Raw genomic sequence first — 16,957 nt, 5'->3', positions numbered from 1 at the left:
AATTCTCAAAACCTTTCTTCATATAGCTGTGACCACTAAATTTTAAGGACCCTGAAGGTGTCAACCATGTTCTGTGCATCTCTGTAATCCCCACATTACAGAATGTCTAACTAGTGGTCAGTTCTCAGTAAATATCTACTTAAAAAATGAACTCAGTGGGACAATGGACTACTTGTTTTGTCTTACCCTAATGCTATGTCTTAAGGAAGAAGGCAGAATTTAATAATTAGTCACATCTACTGAGTATGTAATAAGCTACCTAGCTCTAAAAAAGTTAACTTTTTTTTTCCTGTTTGCCTTGGACTTTTTTTTTTTTTGCAGAGCCATCTACTCATAGCCCTTTCTAAAGGAAACTAGACTTCTCAAGGGTTTGAAGAAGTTCAAAGATTATTCCTAAAAGAAATCATTCTATACACTAAGCTGCGGCTAATGGAACTGGAGCTGGGTGTTCGAACAAGGAACTGCTTCCATATACCAATATCCTACCCTGTGATCTGAGAGCATGTGGCTCCCTTGAGTACATGGGATTAACCAATCATATTCTCAGTCTTTAGAACTTGAATAGGAATAAGAAAAAAGAATTTTTACAGCAAAAAGAGGAAATGACAGAGGGGAACAGACAATGGTAATGATGAGAACAGAGGGTTGGGTAACCAAACTTCACTAATGGTAGAACACTAGGAGAAGAACCCCAAACTTCTGCTGCACAGATTTTGCATTCAGAAGCACCTCCATGAGGGCTTATCCTATTACTGATCGTGGGCTCAGATGTCTTACGAGAGCCCACTACTGAAACCACTCCAGATGTATTCTGAAACTTCCCTTCTCTCTAGCTAACTCTAGTGGTACTTTATTTCTCACAATTAAATAATCTGAATGAGAAGCCCCCAGAAAGACTTTCACATTTGCCTAGTGAATTTTTTAGCCAGCCCTCTTCCCACAAAGAATGATGAAGGAAGGTGGGGAAAACAAGAAAAGAAGAATGTTAGAAAAGTAGATAAGGTTTCACTTTTCTTCCAGGGTATGTCCAAACTGGTACCTGCAGGATTTCATTTGCTTATTGGATGCATGTTACAGTAAGCATCAACTTTCTGCGTGTCTGAGGTGAGTTTTTAAAAAGCCAGGAATCGTGATTCACCAGGGAAAAAATGTGAAGGTAATGGGTGCCTCTCAGTCTTTGTTATCCATAAGAATAATCTGGAGATACTGTTAATAATGTAAATTCTGATTTCACAGGTATAACCTGGAGCCTAAGAGTCTGCATTTTTATGGCCATCCACCTGATCCTAGTGCTGCTGATCTGTTGGTCACATTTTGAGTATGAAAGATATAAAAGAAGGTACAATTACATACCCATTCTCATTTATTTTTTGCAGGATGGTAAAATAAGAGATGACCATTAAAACTAGACAAGTTCACCATTTCCAAGGTGTATGGTGTTGGGCAACTCATTTAACCCATCAAAGCTTTTGTTTCCTCATTTGTAAAATGATGATGGTAATATTTATCTTGGAGGATTATTCAGAAAATTAAATGATGTAAAACATGCAAATTTAGCAATAGCTCCTAAGCAAATGGTATTTATTTTTCATCAATTCACTGTGTTAATCAGGAAGCATTTTGAACAATATGCAATTCCCAGTAATAAGTTATAGAAAGGAAATATATATATATATATATATATATATATATATATAATCTCTGTCCTAAAGTGTTTACAAACCAATACGAGTGAAAATACCAAAATGTCTAAAAATTGCTATAATGCCATATAAAATAATGCCAGAAGAAAGGGGAAAGCAAAATGCTCTGCATTTAAAGAAGGAAAGATGGACTAAGGGATGGAGCAAGAAGAACAGGGTAAAGAAATCAGGGAAGATTTTAAAAAGGAGGTTGTTTTTGAGCTAAACCTTAACAGATTAGAGTTCACTAGGCAGAGGAGATGGGGAGTGTGACTGAGAGTCGAAGAAATCTCTGTGGAAACCATGGTATTGTGAAAAACAATGACCTCTTACTGGCAACTCCTGAAGTCCAATGTGGCCAAACCCAGACTGAATTGGGAGAAGAGGAGGAAGCTGAGGATAGTTGTCCCTAGGAGGTAAAGATTTTGTATGCCATCCTGACTTCCTGGGACAGATGTTTTCTCCTATTATGTCTCCCACCACACCTGATCATTTGTATGATCTCGCTCAAGGACAACTATACATCTCATCAACAAAAGTCTGGCCCAAAGGAGTACTCAATGAATTCTTGCTGACGGAATAATTATGTAAGTGTTGGAAGAGAGAGTTTCTTGCAGTAAGGGGGGGAAGTGCCTTAAATAATATTTCGTAGATGGACCACATACGGTTGCCTGTTCTGCTGGTGCTCAATGACCCCAGCCCACATAGATCCTCCAACATAAATATTTTCCGTAGAGACACAGGGAGCATTTTTTATTTGGAGTGATTGTTACATTATGTAACAAAAACAACCATCCCATTATACAACCCATTCCATGCATTCCATTTGGCCTCCCTGCGATGATTCAATCTCTTAGTGGCGCTTAAGATGGTAAAGGTTGAGAGAAGCTATTAGACTCTCAGTAGATTGGGATCATCAGATGAAAACTATGGCGTATCAGCGTAGCATTTACCATCACTTGTAACACAAAGTTCAGTAACATAGCTCGCAGCTACTCGTTGATTAGAACGGCTCTCTAGCCTAGGACTTGAGCTTGCTTCAACACACAGAATGGGGCTGCTTGCTTTTTCAGAGAAGCAGGAGGATACAGTCTCCAGTGAATGATATGATTTCGATACAGAAAGCTTGCTTAAATCTCACTTCATTTTCATCCCATCTATTGATTTCTTCAGGATCGTGCACATGGATTGGAATGCCTTTATTGAATCCCCCAGGCGTTCCAAGTAAACACAAATAGAATAATTAGGAACAACTGTAAAGGAAAAATCGTAAGTGAATCTTGCATTTGTATTATATTAGAGATAGAAACCTTGAATTTATCAGATGGAGTCATGTTAGTCCTGGCTCTTGGCAGAATGCTGAAGCTGGCAAAATTCATCTTCTGCAGAGGGAGAAGACCACGGAGGTCAAGGGCATGGGCTGGAGGCAGGCCACCTGGATTTAAAATGTTACTTGAAAACTTCCTGGCTTTGTGATTTGGAATACATGGCTCAGTCGTTCATGCTTCAAGCTCATCATCTATAAAGTGGGGATTATAATATTATTTAATCCATAAAGCAATGGAAAGTTAATCCACGAATTATTGTTTAGAATAATGCTGACACAGAGTAAGAGCTTATTAACTGTTAGCTGTTCCTATAATCTTCAGGGTCTCCACCCCACTAATTCAATAAACATCCCCTACCTTGTTCCTTATTCAAAGCAACCCCCATATCCTTTCTGTTCATTTACATACTCATTTCTAGTAGGATTTTGAGTCGTTTATATGTTTGTGTAATTATGTCCCCATAAAATGTTGTCCCGACAAGAACCTTTAATTTGCCTTTTATCTCTCACTGTAGCAAGAAAAGTGCTTTTTTATTATTATTAGAGAATCCATAGCATTAATAATCAAGTGGGAGGCCTATTACCCAGACTCCATCCAAAACCCCTGAAGTTATAGCAGTGTCTACCCATTTGTGCAACAAAGATTTATTAAAGTGTTTCATGTCACCTACTCCTGGCAGGTGTGGTGCAAAGATTGAACAAGGCAGTGGAGATGCTCTGCATTCCCTGGGAAGCACGGGAGGACCAGGAGGGGAATTTAATCTAGGCTGCTATTGGAGGAAGAGAGGCTAGCAGGAAAGCCTTTTCTCCCTCTATCATTGCAGACTTTCCTAGCCCAGCTTAATGACAAGCATCAGTTTTCATTTGCTATTTGTCGTCTTACTAGTTAGAAGCCTTAGCCTTCTTTCTTTTCTTTCTATAAATCCCCAAAACATATCCCTCCATACATTTACAATGCTCAAGGGGCTGAAAAAAAATGAATGATTCTTCAACTCAGAAGTTGGAGACCTGGGTCACATACAGAAAACTTTCAAGCATTCCTGATGGGCACTATGAAAACAGCATGAGAGCATTCCTTCCTTTATTCATTCAGTGAGCTCCCTTCACAGTGCCTTCCCGCACAGTCCTTAACTGAGCGCTCACAGTCCATGTCAATAATGTGAGAAGAAGTGGTCTTTATAAAAGAAAACCTGTCCCTGTCCATGAGGAGGTTAGAGATAGTTGAAAGATAAGATGTATCTTGCTATAGAAATAGTTAAATAACAATGAAATAAAATATATAATTAAATCCCAATGAATTATTCAATGATTCTTGGTGTTCTGGAAGAGACATCAGCTAAGAAGCAAATACTGTAAGTTTCATTTCAAATGCCACTTCCTATCAACTGGAAGTTAATGTCTGGCAAAACTGTCTCACCAGTGATTATGTGAATTTGCCAGGCTCAGGAGGAAATAGTTTGGAAATTGACGTTGGTCATGTCACAGGAATGGGAAGTGAGTCCCTTTGCCGCATCTTTGCCATGATGTGCTGGCCCTGTAGTGTGACAGTTAAGAAAAACATTTGTCATCTGATAGACCTGGATTCTGTTGTTTGCTAGCTCTGTGGCCTTGGGCAATTTATTTAACTTCTCTGAGCCTCCGTTTTTCTCAGCTGAAAAGTTAACATACAATCATCTCAAAGAATATTAGCTGTTAAAATTCAACCAGTCCTTAAGTTTAGTGGAAGACAGAATCAAGTCTATCTCATTTCATCTTTACATCCTTGGCACATGGCCCAACCGATATCCACCTGCCTCCCCACCCCCACCCCCTAGGTACACACATTGAGAAAAGTCTTTGAAGATACTGGGTTTTGAGAAGAACTTGAAAGTATGAGGAGAATAAGCATATGTCGAGGAGCATGAGAACAGTTACTACCTGAGCAAAAAAGACCTGGCAAAATATGGAAACCAAAATGAGTATGACAGTCAGGGACTACAGAGGAGATAGACGAGCCAGAAGGAAAAAGAAATAGCATCCCAACAACTTTGATTTTGGAAGATGCTAGGATCATCTCATCTATATTTCACTTTGTAAAGCAAGAAAACTGAAGCTCAGAGGAGTTTAAATAACTTATAGTGGTAGACATTGGCATTGCTGAGATTACAACCCAGATTGCCTGACACATCCTTCAGTGCTCACTTAGGAAGGGACTGGAAGAAAATGCTGGGAAGCCAATCAGAAATCAGATGGTAAAGTTCTCCATATGCAAAATTCACTCTTCAACTGCTGAGGACCTCTCTTCTCTGTTACCAGCAGTACAAATAAGAGCAGAATGAAATTCCCTCCAGGGCCCCTTTGGGTGCTATGACCTTGGAGAATGAGGCCACAGAGCGAGCACCACTGGTCAGCAGACGTGATTTCTGAGGTAAAGTGGACTAAAAAGGCTCAAGCTAAGGTAGAGAAAAACCGAACCCAGTTGTGTTGGTAAGGGGAGGTGCAATGGGTGATTCCTTGATGTATGTAGATCTGTGGGGCAAAGATGAGGATTTCCTCCACCCTGAAAATACCACATTGTATTTGCATTATGGCCAACACTAACAGAAGGTGGAAATCACACATAGTACTACGATTGCCACTTTGGTTTGAGGTTTTTCGTTCTTTTGATGTTACTGTCACTCCCAGCATCTATGCCCCTGTGTTTAGGGCCAGATATATTTTTAGTCTCATTTTATAATGGAGCAGCAGTGAACCATTAAAAACAAATAACATTGTGGCTTCTTGACTCTGCTTGCCTCATTGGTGTCTGATGCTGTCCTACCCCAAGACGTGGAACTGACACATGATGTCCTCTCTAGGCAGGTAAACACTGCTCATTTTTATTTGTCATCTAATAAGCGAAAGCCAGATTTGGAGGTGGAACCTTTGAAGTACAGTTGCTTCATCCTGAGAAAATGTTGGTGTCTGTTTACATCCATATATTAATGGAATAATCTTCCAGATCAGTCAGAGTGCTTGAGACACAATCAATGATACATATGCCCCCATTGTTCTTAATTAGCTTCTGATTAAAATGTCTCCTCATGCTCTTCAAGTTTAATTGTTGTCATTGAGATCCACGAAAGTACTCTTGCAAAGATTTCTGCATTGAGAGTTAGAGGCAGGGGACCTTCAATGAAGCACCATGACCCCAGGAATTTCTTCTCTGTCTCCTAATTATAATCAATCTCTGACTGCCATCATGCAAAAATTGTAGTACCTTGGTAATGGACACCCCGAAAACCTACTGTGACAATAATATTCGGGTTCTTGAGGCAAAGCTGCCCTGCAGGGCCAGTCTTTGTGTTCAGCAGTGCTCAGCAGTGCCATCCGGAAGTTTCTTCCATCAGTGGATGAGCTTTACTCCTCTTTCCTACCAGGAGGGAAGTGTGGCAGAGCAGAAGCTAGACCTAAATTCCCACTAAAGCTAGACCTAAAGTCCCTTGTGAAGGACTTCAGGATTGCCGCCTCAGCACCAATCCTACCCCTTGATCCCCTGGTTTTCAACCCTGGATGGACATCCCAATTTACCCAGGAAATCTCTTTTAAAGCTCTGATTCTTAGGCCCTTTCCTAGACCAGTTCAATCTAAATTTTTGTACAGAAGTGGACAGCACTCGCTCTGGAGCCAGAAGCCTGAGTTTGTATCTTGGCCCAGCAGTGGAACCTTTGGGCCAGGTAGTTAAACTTTCAATACCTCCATTTTCTCATGGAAAAAAAAAAAAATGGGGTTAATAATAGTACCCATCTCGTGGAAGTATAAGGAAGATTATATGAGTAAATACTTGTAAAGTGCTTAGAACAGGGCTGGGCACATATAAACACAATTTCAGTACTTGTTATGTGGTGATAAAAATGACCTTGCTCATGATCATCAACATGGAGGAAATGGATCTAAGACTTGGTCGAGTCATTTCTGAAAGCCCACCGTGCCTCTGAAGTTTTCACACTGAAGAGCCAACAGTAACCTTTTATTTTTTAAGTCCTTTTGACTTTGGTTTTTCTATTATTTGCAAATATTGGCAACCAATGTTTAGAATGGGCTGAGCAGCCAATGGATATTCCTTATAGAAATACATTTTTTTTCTATAGAAATGCTATGTAGAGACCATTAGACTGTGACTTAGAAGAACTCAGTTCTAGTTCACATGCTACTCTACCAAAGGGGCATATGATTCCAGGTTTTGCAATACTACTTTTTTTTTTTAATATTTTGTTTATTTATTTGACAGAAAGAGATCACAAGTGGACAGAGAGGCAGACAGAGAGATGGGGGGAAGCAGGCTCCCCACCTAGCAGAAAGCCCGATACAGGGCTTGATCTCAGGATCCCAGGATCATGACCCAAGCCGAAGGCAGAGGCTTTAACCCTCTGAGCCACCCAGGTGCCCCTGCAATACTACTTTTATAACATATTCGAGTTTGTGGAATTTCCATTGGGTAACCCACCAGCTAAGACTCTTGACCGCTTAATTCTGTTTATCTAATAAATGAAGAGACTGAACTGAAAGAACTTAAAAGGATGATCAAGAATAAGGAGTCAGGGTTATTATCTCCTGCAGGCCAAGGGGTAAGTTGACTCTTAAGATAAGAGAAGTAGTAGACTGAACTCTGTACTGCATTACACACAAGCTTTGCTTCCCTGCCAAAGGATTTTGTCTCCCTGCCCCCTCCCCGAGGATGAATAGGAAGGAGGTGTTCAATGCTACTAATTTTCAGAATGGAAACCAAGGCAACAGGAGAAAACAATACAAGAGATGTGCTGATTCTAGAGGGCTAATGAATACAGAAATTACCTGTCTTTGTTACATGTTTGGAGCAGAGCCATTCTACAATTGATCTGTGCATCTCAAGAGCCTTTATATAGAACACTGAAATATTTTCTTAAATAGAAGAGACTCAAAAGCTACATTAAAAAGAGAGAGAAAAAAAAGCAACTGTCTCTTGCATCTGGTTTCCTCCTCTGCAGCTCATTCAAGACTGGTTTGGGGAAGCCTAAGTATGCTTGCAAGTGTTTTGGGGTTTGGGCCATAGCCATACAGTATCCAAACAGCCACATGAGAAGGAAATTCTGAAGCAGAGAATACAAACTGACAACTTAAAGGTTTAATGTGGCTGACGCATAGGTTTTGTGCAGCCTATAGTTTACTTTCAAATTAGAAGCCAGTTTTTAAATGCAGCTGTTTCCAAATAAAAGTCCAGTTTTCTGATGTCTCTGGAAAAAAATGGGAATATCTAGCAACACTGGGCTGGTCTTCCCCAGACAACAATAGGCTAATTATGACTGGCAGCTGCCCTGAGTCTTATCCAGATTGTTGCGGTTCTCACCCTCCCTAACATCAGCCAGAAGTGGAGGCTGGACGTGGAGGCTGGATGTAGAGGCTGGCCGAGTTCTTCATCTAGCTTCTGCTCCTGCTTCACTCACTTCTACCAGTGACCCTTGTGGCTACTTGAGTTGGCAGCCCCAAGTCTGGCTTTCGAGTTTGTCCACCTCCATGCTGATACGCTCAAATTTTACTTTTATAATAACCAGAACAAAGTGCTTCAAATGGTACACTGTGTAGAGGTCAGGAGCACTGGCTATATGGTGCCATAGAACTGGTTTAATGTTTTATTTTCCTAAAATTCCAGATTATGTCCTTTAGACACAGAAATGTCATTGATTGCATTATGAACTTCTAATATGGACTTAGACCTCTATGTGTCACCAAGAAGTGACAGTTCTTCAGATGACCTACTGAGATGAATTGAGGAAGTGTTTTCTGGCATGGGCCTCAAACTGCTTTATAGATTAGCTTCAAGCCTTCTCTGCATTTTCCTCATTTCCTTTATGGAACGTAAGTCAGAAACAGCTTTTCCAGGACCATCTATTAGAAGCACATGAAATGTCAAGCCAGATTTATGGATTAAGAAATTGACATTAGATCATAATTCAGTTTAAAATAGAAGGAACGAGAATGCCAAAGATGACTCAGAGCCAATTCCATTGTGGTCTCAACAACAATAGAGACCACTGGTTTCTAAGTCAAAGCCCCCACCACCACCTTCAACCCTGCCCCTAAAGGTCATTTTATTACACATACCCATTACATGAATACTGTATGTGCAATTAAAATGGAGATTTAAAATCTGCTGACCATTTCTATTTTTTTTTTCCCTGAGTAGCTGGCCCTGGGCTTCGTTCTCTGATCACCATTTTCTTTCTTCTTTCTTTATTCCCAGTTCCTTGCTTCTACTGAATCTCTCTGTTTTTGTATATGACTATCTTTTTCACTAAATGCTGACTACGCTGGTGCAAACACATCTTATGTGTCATTATTCCCCTAATTCTTAAGCATGCTACTTGATATGGTGGAAACTTAAAACCCATTTGTAGTTACATAAAGAATAAGGGACCTCTAGTACCTCAGCCCTGTTCTCTAACTCCAAGATGTCAGCCTCTTTCTTGTTTCATTTACTTGAATTCCAAACCTGAGCCCCATGGTCAGTGATTTTGGTGAATTCTTGCATTTCCTTTCCTTCTATTTCTCTTCACCAAGTTACTAGGAAAAGTTTTGAAGATATATTTACTGGTTTTTTTTCTTTTGTTTGTTTGTTTTTTGGTTAAAGGTTTTTGTTTATTTGACAGAGAGAGAGGGAACACAAGCAGAAGGAGTGGGAGAGGGAGAAGCAGGCTCCCCGCTGAACAGGGAGTCCAGTTTGGGGTTCCATTCTAGCACCTTGGGATCATGACCTGAACTGAAGGCAGATGCTTAACCAACAGAGACACCCAGGTGCCCCTACTGGTTCTAAAGTGAGTATGTACTATAAAATAGTAATTGATTTTTCACAGAAATATCATAATGAATGTATCAGTCAATTTATGTTGACCCTGTCACAGCATATGTCTCCAAAATGCCCTAGAATCTTTGGTTTCCCCACCAGTTCACTTGACCTCTTCAGTCTTGTCTGATGACCTAATCAACCTGTAAAATTGAGCTAACCCAAACCAAGTTCCCTTAATTATGATTCTCTTTTGAAAATATCATTGCCTTATTACTTGTCTTTATTTTTTCATTTGTCCTTCTCATCATCTAACTGATTTACTTATTCATTGGTTTCTTCCTACCCTGTAATCTCTAGCACCTTTTTCTGGATCCTTTCTCTCTCTCTCTCTCTCTGTTTTTCTGTCTCTGTCTCTCTTTTTCCCTTCTGTTGTTGTTTGTTTGCTAGAGTCTGCTCTCACCCACTTCTCGTGTCTAAAGCTACATCTTTGAAGGTTGTCACAAATGCCAAAGCCAAAGTTTTCCTAAATTCAATTCCTCGTAAACATTTGCATTTTCAGCACTATGGTTAAAATCACTTTCTTTTTAATCACTTTTAACAGTAACTTTCATGATTCCATCACATCTTGGTTCTATTTCTTCCTCAATTCCTGCTCACTATCTCCCATTTTGTACTTCTTCTTGCTCCATACTCTCATTCATACAGAACCATAATCAATTTTCATTTTTTTTCTTTCCTTTGCACTCCTTGTGCAATCAGTCCCAAGGTCTTAAAGTGTTCTTCAGGGGATAAGATACACATTTAACTATTCATGTTGTGATCTAGTATTCAATTTGGACATTTTGATCTCTTTTAGGGGCTACAATATTGTAGAAGTATACTCTGGAAAATCTCCAGGAAGTACGAGATTAAAATCAAGAATGCAGCTGATGCTGTAAAGTCAGAAAAACAGTCCAATGTTTGACATATGACAGGTGAGATGATATTTGATGCATGCTTATCTTTTGCCTCTACTTCTGGATAGGGATTTGGTTCAAAGGAAACTCATTCCAGCTTCCTATTCACTCTTCCTACTAAAAGGAGAGAAGAGAGAAATGAATTCTGTGTAACCGTGGTACTCATTCTCAGTAGCAAGTGAGAGAAATAAAACTCAAAGGGACTTAGCCTAAGTAGGGGGATTTATTGGCAAGAATAATTAAACTTGGAAAGGGGAGTGGTGACCTTGGGACAACCAGAACAATTGACTCAAATAGCATCACCCCTGATCCCTTGCTAATACTTCTCTTTCACTTTGATTATATTCTCTTTGGTCAACTTTATCCATGACATTTGAATCACGGCAACTGGAAATCTGGCTTCACATATTCTCATCATATCCAACAGGGAGAAGATGACTCTTTCCTCTGCCCCCAGTCAAAGAAAAAAATAGGCAAGACTTTCCTAGGTGGGTTTGGATGATGTATTGGTCCTCAGATTAGTCTAGTTGGTTAAGTAGATAAGGTCGTATGGGAAGCTGGCATCCCTCATTCACATAAAACAAGATTCATAAGATATGGACTTAAATAGCACCTTCCCTCATATCAGAATCAGTCCAGACCCACTGTGTGATCTCTGTGTTAGCCAAATGCCCATTCATACTAATATTTGCTCTCAAAGTTTATGTGTCTTTTCTTTTAACCAGACAATTTGATTTTAACCTTTATTGGAGTTTGGAACATTTGGATTTTTCTTATTTAATAAACTGGTATTTCATGCCTTCATGACCACTTGGTTGGGAAAGAAGGATAATGTGCAGCCCTTCACTTACCTTAGAACCTCAGAAATCAAAATTACCTTGACACAGTGACAATGGTACTTGTGTGTACTCCACAGATAACACTTCGATGAAACTCTTGGAATGACCCATTAGAGCTGAACTGATGTTGAATGACCATAGAGATTGGGATCACACAGGCTGGCCAAAGAGTATAGGTCCAGAGCCATGCCATTCCTTTTTTGTCTCTACCGCTGTTGTAGGCATTGTCATGGCTATCGTCTTCCCTCATTCTTACTCGTAGAGATCTCTATGAACTCCTGTTCCTACATTCACTAAGACCTTGCTGGACTTAAGGTCAGGAATATGAATCAGGTGAAAGAATATCTTTGTTTCACAGTACAAATCCCACATGAAGTAGCCATTCCTAGAATATAACCCACTCTCTATAATATCTCAATAATTAAGAATTATTCCAAACACCTAGACAATACACTTATATGTCCAAGGTCCTGTTTTGACAATCCTTTGTCAGCAAAATCCCTAAGGGAGAAAAAAAATTCAGTATAATATATTATGAGTAACTCTATGTGTGTGAGAATAGATGTCATGGAAACTTCAGACAACCAAACAATCAAATACAGAGAAGGCTGCCGGAGACCGCCACACTCCTCTCAAGCAGAAATCTTCTTTTTTTGGGTGATGTGATTGAAAACAATTTTCTATGTAAGACACAAAAACCACAGTTGAGAAATAAAAATAAGGGGTTACAGAATCAGAAAATTCCTTCCATTCCGTCTGAAACACAAAGGCTGACAAAAAAATCAAAGCTTGGAACAAGCCGACACAGACCCTGATTCCTGAATTCAGCTTGCCTTAGCTACGGTGGCAGCTTTTTTTTTTTTTTTTTTTTTTTTAATTGGATACTCAAGGTCAGTTGTTGCAGAATCAGTAATTGGTGATCTATGGTGTTAAACTCACACGGGTAACAGTCGATTCTGTAACCATGACTGCTTTGGTAAAAAATTGTTGTTAGTGCCTTCAGTATCACAAACAAAAATAATAATACTAATGAATCTGCTGAGTACTGATGGGAAGAATGTAATATGCATTTCCACAGAAATGTCTTGTAATTTAGGATTAATTAATGTCCAATTATTGTAAGCTGTTACTAATAAATTTTAAAAGTCAGCTCTGCACTTCCATTTTGTAATGTTTTTATAAAATGGAACATTAGATGTTTTTAATCTTGTCTGTTCTTGCAAAATACCCCAGATAACATGCTGTTTTGCATTTCAAATAATACATACTCATTTAAATGCAAAACCAGGGTCCAATCAGAATAAGATGGCAATCAAATTACAATATTCAATGAAGAGTTTTCCAAGCTGACTTCATTAGTAAACTATCATGAATTTCAAGATCTTACAAGGTTTCTATTTGTTTGTACAACTGCAAAGGGCTCAATTATGAAGCTTTGAGGGAGTCTAAAAATAACATCAGACTAATTAAAAGTTTCAACCGGATTTGGGCTAGCACTGTTTTGAAACTCTAATCTGTTTGACTTTCCAAATAGACTTTGGAAACTAAAGATTTGTTTGAAAAACGTTAAAGTAGAAACAATGCGGGGTTGGAGAAGGGGGAACGGGTTGGTGGGGCAGAGAAAGAGGAATCTCCAGTCTTCCTCTTCCTGGTATCTACTATGACAGAGACAAACGTGCAGCTCTGTGTGCAAAGACCAGCCGAGCCCAGGGTGCTGCTTCCATGTCCTCCTGAGCTCTCAAGGGGACTCAGCTCATTTTCTGGCTTTGTCGTGCATGTGGAAAGCAAGCTGGGAGAGTCTGTAGCTTCAAGTTCTTGAATCTTTGAAAAACTCAGGCAAGAGGTTCAGTCTTTGAAGTCATTTTCCCTTTGGGAGGTAAGATCCAGGTAATCAGGAAAAGCTCAGGAGGTCGAGCTATTATGATAATGTTCTGCCAGTGCAGTTGCTGCTCACAATGTTACATCATTTGGATCATCGAACTTTGTGGAAACCCACAGCAGGGCTTCTGCCTCAACAGGTGCTCTCTTGGAGGAACAGGGCAGTGATAGGGTAGGGGGATTGAAAGCATCCAGGGGTCTGAAACTCCTCCCCATTCCTCTAACAGTCCCGTACTCCGTGGTTCATTGAAAGTGGTTTTTTATTTTGTTCTTTCACTTCTCTATATTTCTCTGTTTGGATTTGAATCTCGGTGGTTTCTTTTTTTTTTTTTTTTTTTTTTAATAACAGAGACTCGAGCTCTCCTGAGATTTTCCTTAAGATAGGAGGTAAAATGTTAGGAAATTATTGTCTTTGCAGAAATGCTAATTTCTCACTCTAAGGAATCACAGAAATGAATTTCACAGATTTCAGGGCTTCCAAAGTTGTATAAATACTACATTCATTAAACTCTTATTCTGGAGGTTATATAGGTATCAAAGCATCTGTCACTGCTACAGAAAAACATTACAGCAAGCTAACAGCTTCAGGAAGAGCATAGCTTTGTAATTTGGTTTTCTGTTGTGCTTATTAATGCACAAACCACTATGGTTTGGGTTCACGTTCCTCTGCCATTTAAATGACCAAAAAAGACCTTGTGACCAAGGCAACAATGCCATCATTAAACCAAAGGGGGCAAATCGTGCCTCTCACATCTCCAGCATCATAGTTGCAAGCCTCATTTCAGAGGCTGAATTTCCTTTAGAGGACTTCCATTATGGCTAAATACTTTTAAGGGCAATAACCCACAAAAAAATATCTATGAGTGAGGGAACTTTAAGCTCTATAAAACTCAGTTATCTATGCAAATGAGAGCACGGGCTGCATAAATCAAAAACTTCAAAAGCTAATCCCTTACTTTAAATTTAGCCACTAATTTCTACTTTATCTTCTCATTTCAACAAACCGTCTTTTTTCCACTCTTCCCAGAGCTGCAGCTAAACAACAAAGTAAACCAGATTGAATTTCATCCCATTTCCTTCCATCCCTCAAGGAGGGACTGATGAATGGAAATGGTCAAAGGATGGGAAGCCAAAGGGCCGGAAACCCCACCAGCTGGATAATCAAAACTTGAAGAATACAGTATTGGGTGAACTCCTATGACTTCTCTTTCTCATCAGATTCAAGTCCACAGTGAGCAAATTCCAATCTTAAGGCTATTCAAAATCCTCACAGAAATTAGATGGTCGTCAGATTTCATTTGTGTAGTGTTTTCTATGTGACTCAATCTGTACAATGTGACTGGTTACAATCCGGAAGGGTCTTACAAAAGAAGATCTCTCTGAGGTAAGAAAAAGGACTAGATGAGCAAAGAAAGTAATAGATGGCCATAAGAAATAAAGAAGCTCCTTAAAACGTAATTACATCCAGTGGCGTTGGTTTGCAGTAGGGAGAGGGGGGAAAAACACCATTAAAGTTCAATAGATGAACAGAGATAATGTAAGAAAGAGATGCCAGATCATTTCTTCAGAAGGAGATCAGAAAGCAGGTGAAAAACACCATCACTCTGTGAAAGTATTAGACATGGGGTAGCATATGAGCCCATCTGCAAATATCATGTAGCAGTTCTACTCAGTGTTACCCACATGTCATACTCCTTCTTAATCCTTAAAACTTGAGACAACTTTATGTATCGGTTTAGGCAGCAATATCCTTGGGGGTTATAGGATGAACTACTGTATCAAATAATTCCTATTTTTAAAGAATGCTTGCTCTGTTTAACTTTTGAAGATTTTAAACCTTTTTTGGTTCTCCATAAGTGGAGAACCATTTTTTCAGGTTTGTTTGTTTGTTTGCTTATATAATCTCTACATCCAACTTGGAGCTCAAACTCACAACATGGAGATCAAGAATTGTATGCTTTTACAATGCCTGGGTGACTCAAATGCTTAAATGTCTACTTTTGGCTTGGAGCATGATCTCCATGTCCTGGGATCTAACCCCATGTCAGACTCCCAGCTCCAGAGGGAGTCTGCTTCTGCCTCACCCTCTGCCTCTCTCCCTACTTGTGCTCTGTCTCTCTCTCTGTATCTCTCTCTCTCTCTCTTTCTCAAATGAATAAATAATTAAAAAAAAAAATCTTAGAAAAAAAAAAAGGAATTGAATGTTCTTCTGACTGAGCCAGACAGGCACCCCTGAAGAACAGATTTAAACAATGGTTTTCTGGGGGCACCTGGGTGGCTCAGTGGTTTAAAGCCTCTGCCTTCTGCTCAGGTCATGATCTCAGGGTCCTGGGATCAAGCCCTGCATCAGGCTCTCTGCTCAGCAGGGAGCCTGCTTCCTTTCTCTCTACTTGCCTCTCCGCCTACTTGTAATCTCTGTCTGTCAAATAAAATAAATAAATAAATAAACAATGGTTTTCTGATGGGGACACCCCTATACATTTCTAAGAAAAACAATTATCAAGAAGACATAGGGATCATACATGAAGATAACTCATACTTTTATAAAAGAAGTGATAAATAGAGGAAATGAACTTCATGTCTCAACAGAAGCTGTAGAATGAGTGTCCATTCTCAGAAACAGCTTTGCCATAACTGGGAGAAAGATGCTCATAGGAACATACATGCAGATTTATTTAATTTTTTTTTTTTTTAAACACTGCCCCATACCCCTATGCCTTTTCCAACAGAACCTTGGGATCCTTTATTAAGGTTCTCTTTTTGCTAGTGAATAGTATGAGAACCTCTCTTCCCTGCCCAAAAGTTGGGGGTATGAGTCAAACTAGACCAGAAGAATCTACTCCCTGGAATCTAATGAGAGCAGCATGATGAAGGAGCAGCATGATGAAGAAACAGCAAACATTTGGAGTTGTCCTTTATCTGAGAGCCGGTCTTTAGGTCAGACTTGCCATGCTAGAGACCAGTATTATGGGTCCTGCTCTGGTTCTCATCCATTTTCAAGCCTGACTTCTCAGGCTTTCATATATTCCCTGAGCTCACTATATCTGTCCAGTAAATTTCCTTTTGTTAAAGTTAGCCAGAGTCCATTTCTGTGTCTTTCAACAGAGGAATTATGACATATGGAATCTTTAAGGCAGCTTAGAAGCAGAGAGGATATAAAATGTAGAGTGAAAAAAAAAAAAGATCAGTGTCAATAACACAGAATTTTAAATCAGACCATTAAAAAAGAAAGCCGCTCATTGTCAGTCCTCAGACTCGTTGGGAGTTGTGGGCAGTAAAAGTGATGCTGGGAAGACAATATCCCCCCCAAGGGATGCTCCCCTTAACACATATGCCTGACAAGCCCCTCTGTCCTCAGAGAACGCTCTCTGGGAAGGCTTTAGACCAATGGTCCTCAATTTTTTTCCACCCCAGCACACCAGACAGATGAGAAAGAGGCTCAACAACAGTAATGTCCTTTGGCAGCAGGGATTCTGAGTTCTCGAGGCAGATCA

The 16,957-nt window shown here is 39.6% G+C and overlaps 1 long non-coding RNA gene across 1 annotated transcript; it reads left to right on the top strand.

Moving 5' to 3' along the window:
* Window positions 1-470: 470 nt before the first annotated feature.
* Window positions 471-2,945, top strand: LOC131998762 (uncharacterized). The gene is made up of 4 exons (XR_009398852.1): window positions 471-625; window positions 1,021-1,104; window positions 1,237-1,339; window positions 2,856-2,945. It is a non-coding gene; the product is annotated as an uncharacterized LOC131998762 (long non-coding RNA).
* Window positions 2,946-16,957: the final 14,012 nt, after the last annotated feature.

Source organism: Mustela nigripes, chromosome 13 (assembly GCF_022355385.1).
Source record: "Mustela nigripes isolate SB6536 chromosome 13, MUSNIG.SB6536, whole genome shotgun sequence".
In the NCBI taxonomy this organism is placed as follows: domain Eukaryota; kingdom Metazoa; phylum Chordata; class Mammalia; order Carnivora; family Mustelidae; genus Mustela; species Mustela nigripes.
The sequence above is the reverse complement of the archived record's forward strand: the minus strand, read 5'-3'. Positions and strand labels throughout refer to the sequence as shown.